This window comes from Schistocerca serialis, chromosome 2 (genome assembly GCF_023864345.2).
Source record: "Schistocerca serialis cubense isolate TAMUIC-IGC-003099 chromosome 2, iqSchSeri2.2, whole genome shotgun sequence".
NCBI classification, from domain to species: Eukaryota; Metazoa; Arthropoda; class Insecta; order Orthoptera; family Acrididae; genus Schistocerca; species Schistocerca serialis.
Genome location: NC_064639.1, coordinates 648572072 through 648577435, shown reverse-complemented (window position 1 = coordinate 648577435; position 5364 = coordinate 648572072). Strand labels below are relative to the sequence as shown.

The following is a 5364-nucleotide window of genomic DNA, read 5'->3' as shown; positions in this document are numbered from 1 at the left end:
CATCATACTCATTACTCGTGGCAGATTAATCTACCAAGTCCCCTACGAGTTCGGGCATAGCGTGTGCGTTCGCACAAGAGGGTCAATGGCCGGGAAGCCATATTTTAACTATATATGACTGTAGTATCTGTTCCCAAAAGAACAGTTACCGTGGATGAACATGCAGCTTTGCTAGAAATGAGATGATAATTAAATGGACACCCTAGCTGCAAGCAGGCGTTAATGTACTTCATTGGGGACATGTTGAAAATGTGTGCCCCGACCGGGACTCGAACCCAGGATCTCCTGCTTACATGGCAGACGCTCTATCCATCTGAGCCACCGCGGGCACAGAGGATAGTGCGTCTGCAGGGTCTTATCCCTTGCACGCTCCCCGTGAGATACACATTCCCAACATGTCCACCCATTACATTCGCAGTGCGCCTAATAGATGTTTGCCCATCATACTCATTACTCGTGGCAGATTAATCTACCAAGTCCCGTACGAGTTCGGGCATAGCGTGTGCGTTCGCACAAGAAGGTCAATGGTCGGGAAGCCATACTTTAACTATATATGACGGTAGTATCTGTTCCCGAAAGAACAGTTACCGTGGATGACCATGCAGCTTTGCTAGAAATGAAATGATAATTAAATGGACAATCTAGCAGCAAACAGGCGTTAATGTACTTCATTGGGGACATGTTGAAAATGTCTGCCCCGACCGGGACTCGAACCTGGGATCTCCTGCTTTCATGGCAGACGCTCTATCCCTCTGAGCCACCGCGGGCACAGAGGATAGTGCGTCTGCAGGGACTTATCCCTTGCACGCTCCCCGTGGACATGTTGGGAATGTGTATCTCACGGGGAGCGTGCAAGGGATAAGTCCCTGCAGACGCACTATCCTCTGTGCCCGCGGTGGCTCAGATGGGTAGAGCATCTGCCGTGTAAGCAGGAAATCCCGGGTTCGAGTCTCGGTCGGGGCACACATTTTCAACATGTCCCCAATGAAGTACATTAACGCCTGTTTGCAGCTAGGGTGTCCATTTAATTATCATTTCATTTCTAGCAAAGCTGCATGGTCATCCACGGTAACTGTTCTTTCGGGAACAGATACTACCGTCATATATACACTCCTGGTAATTGAAATAAGAACACCGTGAATTCATTGTCCCAGGAAGGGGAAACTTTATTGACACATTCCTGGGGTCAGATACATCACATGATCACACTGACAGAACCACAGGCACATAGACACAGGCAACAGAGCATGCACAATGTCGGCACTATTACAGTGTATATCCACCTTTCGCAGCAATGCAAGCTGCTATTCTCCCATGGAGACGATCGTAGAGATGCTGGATGTAGTCCTGTGGAACGGCTTGCCATGCCATTTCCACCTGGCGCCTCAGTTGGACCAGCGTTCGTGCTGGACGTGCAGACCGCGTGCGACGACGCTTCATCCAGTCCCAAACATGCTCAATGGGGGACAGATCCGGAGATCTTGCTGGCCAGGGTAGTTGACTTACACCTTCTAGAGCACGTTGGGTGGCACGGGATACATGCTGACGTGCATTGTCCTGTTGGAACAGCAAGTTCCCTTGCCGGTCTAGGAATGGTAGAACGATGGGTTCGATGACAGTTTGGATGTACCGTGCACTATGCAGTGTCCCCTCGACGATCACCAGTGGTGTACGGCCAGTGTAGGAGATCGCTCCCCACATCATGATGCCGGGTGTTGGCCCTGTGTGCCTCAGTCGTATGCAGTCCTGATTGTGGCGCTCACCTGCACGGCGCCAAACACGCATACGACCATCATTGGCACCAAGGCAGAAGCGACTCTCATCGCTGAAGACGACACGTCTCCATTCGTCCCTCCATTCACGCCTGTCGCGACACCACTGGAGGCGGGCTGCACGATGTTGGGGCGTGAGCGGAAGACGGCCTAACGGTGTGCGGGACCGTAGCCCAGCTTCATGGAGACGGTTGCGAATGGTCCTCGCCGATACCCCAGGATCAACAGTGTCCCTAATTTGCTGGGAAGTGGCGGTGCAGTCCCCTACGGCACTGCGTACGATCCTACGGTCTTGGCGTGCATCCGTGCGTCGCTGCGGTCCGGTCCCAGGTCGACGGGCACGTGCACCTTCCGCCGACCACTAGCGACAACATCGATGTACTGTGGAGACCTCACGCCCCACGTGTTGAGCAATTCGGCGGTACGTCCACCCGGCCTCCCGCATGCCCACTATACGCCCTCGCTCAAAGTCCGTCAACTGCACATATGGTTCACATCCACGCTGTCGCGGCATGCTACCAGTGTTAAAGACTGCGATGGAGCTCCGTATGCCACGGCAAACTGGCTGACACTGACGGCGACGGTGCACAAATGCTGCGCAGCTAGCGCCATTCGACGGCCAACACCGCGGTTCCTGGTGTGTCCACTGTGCCGTGCGTGTGATCATTGCTTGTACAGCCCTCTCGCAGTGTCCGGAGCAAGTATGGTGGGTCTGACACACCGGTGTCAATGTGTTCTTTTTTCCATTTCCAGGAGTGTAGTTAAAATATGGCTTCCCGGCCATTGACCTTCTTGTGCGAACGCACACGCTATGCCCGAACTCGTACGGGACTTGGTAGATTAATCTGCCACGAGTAATGAGTATGATGGGCAAACATCTATTAGGCACACTGCGAATGTAGTGGGTGGACATGTTGGGAATATGTATCTCACGGGGAGCGTGCAAGGGATAAGTCCCTGCAGACGCACTATCCTCTGTGCCCACGGTGGCTCAGATGGATAGAGCGTCTGCCATGTAAGCAGGAGATCCCGGGTTCGAGTCCCGGTCGGGGCACACATTTTCAACATGTCCCCAATGAAGTACATTAACGCCTGTTTGCAGCTAGGGTGTCCATTTAATTATCATTTCATTTCTAGCAAAGCTGCATTGTCATCCACGGTAACTGTTCTTTCGGGAACAGATACTACCGTCATATATACTTTCGCCTTTCTTCGAAATATTCTCTATCCATATTCTGTTCTCATTACATTGTTAATTTCATTCTGCAGTTTGCGTAACTCTTCTTCTCTTTGAGTGAGGTTTGCAATGCCAACAGCGAATCTTAACATTGATATCCTTTCACCATCAGTTTTAATTCCACTCTTGAACTATTATTTCAGTTTCGTTGCATATTCTACATCTACATCTACATAGATACACCGCAAGTCACACTATGATGTGAGGTGGGGGTTACCCTGTATCACTACTAGTCATTTCCTTACCTGTTCCATTCGCAAATAGAGCGTGGCAAAAAAGACTGTGTCTTGGCCTCCATATGAGCGCTAATTTGTCGTATCTTACCTTCGTGGTCTTTAGGCTCAATGTATGTTGGCGGTAGAAGAATCCTTTTGCTGTCAGCATCAAATACCGGTTCTCCAAATTTCCTGAATAGCGTTTATGGAAAAGAACGTCGCGTTCCCTCCGAGGATTCCTTTTCGTTCCCGTAGCAACTCTGAAATACTTACTTGTTTTTTTGAACATACATCTATTAGTCCGTCTTTGAATTGCTTGATGTCTGCCTTCAATCTGACCTGGTATGTATACCAAACATCCGATCAGTACTCACGAGTAGGTCGCACCAGGGTGCTATGTGCGGTATCCTTTACAGGTGAATCATTCTTTCCTAAAATGCTCCCAGTATCACAGTTCTCACATGCGACTTTACATCGCTTTGCAACAAAACGGCCAGATTTTAAACTACTTGATTGTGTCAACCAGGACACTAGTAATACTGTATCAGAACATTACCGTTCTGTTCTTCCTAACCATTCGCATGAAAAATTTTTCTACATTTAGAGACAGCTGGCATTCATCAAACGAATTAGAAATTTTATCTAATCCATCGTGTATTTCCCTACAGTTACTCAACTTCGACACCTGTTGTGTACATAGTTCTGCGTACTCAACTTTCCCACTAGAGCGCGCCCTGCTAAGCACAACAGCGCAGGCGCAGCGCTCGTCCGTCTCCGCACTACGAGATGGCGCTGCCATAGAGACGGACCAAATTCTGCTTCCGCCGATCAGCGTATTAATATGTAATGCAGCCTAGGAGACTGCTGCTAACGTAGAACCTCTTCTCCTCGCGAATCACACCCGCGTAGTGATAAATGAACACGCGAGGTATTATAACGAGTGTACAGACCTCCGATTAGTCAGTCTGCATTTGTCTGCACTAGTCTGTACCAGTCTGCCTTAGTCTGTACCAGTCTGTACGAGTTCTACATCTGTCTGTACCAGTCTACAGTCAAGTTTCAGTCTGCGCCTAATAAGATTACCATATTCCTGTACATAGCCATGAAGATAAATGTATAGACACTTTTGTCAAGTATCAGAGATATATGTGAGAATACGATTAACGTACCAATACCAAAGGAACTTCAGATTGTCAATTGTAAATAGCATCCAGAACCAAGTTAAGTAAATTTTATGCTTGTTATTATTTTAATAAAAGTGTGTGAAAATTAATCAAGTTCTGTTTAAAGTTGGTCGCTGTCAATCTGCTACTCTAAGCGTGCAAGTGGTATTTCTATCGTCTGACCCAACGGCTGAAGATAAACACGCCACGATAAGACCACGAGACATATTGCTGACACTCGCCTACTTCGTTAGAGCGACAAGACAAATAATCTGATGTTGTGTGTACTGAAGGTCTTACAGTACGCACACCCCAACACCTTACCGTACACCATGCTATCATCAGCAAACACCCGCAGACTGTTGCCCACCTTGTGCGTGTAATCCTTTCTGTATATAGAGAACAACAGCGCTCCCATCGCACTTCCCTGTGGCACTCCTGACGACAGCCTTGTCTTTGATGAACGCTTGTCTTGGTTCTATTACTTAAGAAGTATACGAGTGATTCACTTATTCCATATGTTCGTACCTTAATTAACAGCCTGCAATGGGGCAGCGTGTCAAACGCCTACCGGATATTCGGAAATATGGCATCCGTCTGTTGCTCTTCATCCACAGCTCGTAGTTTATCATGTGAGAAAAGAGCAAGCTGAGTTCGCACGAGCGATGCTTTCTAAAACTATGCTGATTCGTGGACGCAGACTTCTCAGTCTCGAGAAGGTTTATTATATTCGAACTGCGTACATGTTCAAGGATTGATCTGTAATTTTGCGGTTCCGTTCTTGTACTGTTCTTATACACTGGAGTCACCTGCGCTTTTTTTCAATCGCTTGGGACTTCGTGCTCAGCGAGAGATTCACGATAGATGCAGGTTAGGTAAGGGGCTAATGCCGCAGAGTACTCTTTGTAAAACCGAATTTGGATTAAATCCGGATCTGGTGATTTATTTGCTTTCAAACCTTTTACTTGATTCACTAC

General features: G+C 48.2%; 2 non-coding genes across 2 annotated transcripts; one reads left to right on the top strand and one right to left on the bottom strand.

Annotated features, from left to right (window-relative positions):
* Positions 1–254: 254 nt before the first annotated feature.
* Trnat-ugu (transfer RNA threonine (anticodon UGU)) lies at positions 255–329 on the bottom strand. Its single transcript has one exon. It is a non-coding gene; the product is annotated as a tRNA-Thr (tRNA).
* Positions 330–2751: 2422 nt separating this feature from the next.
* Positions 2752–2826, top strand: Trnat-ugu (transfer RNA threonine (anticodon UGU)). The gene has a single exon. It is a non-coding gene; the product is annotated as a tRNA-Thr (tRNA).
* Positions 2827–5364: the final 2538 nt, after the last annotated feature.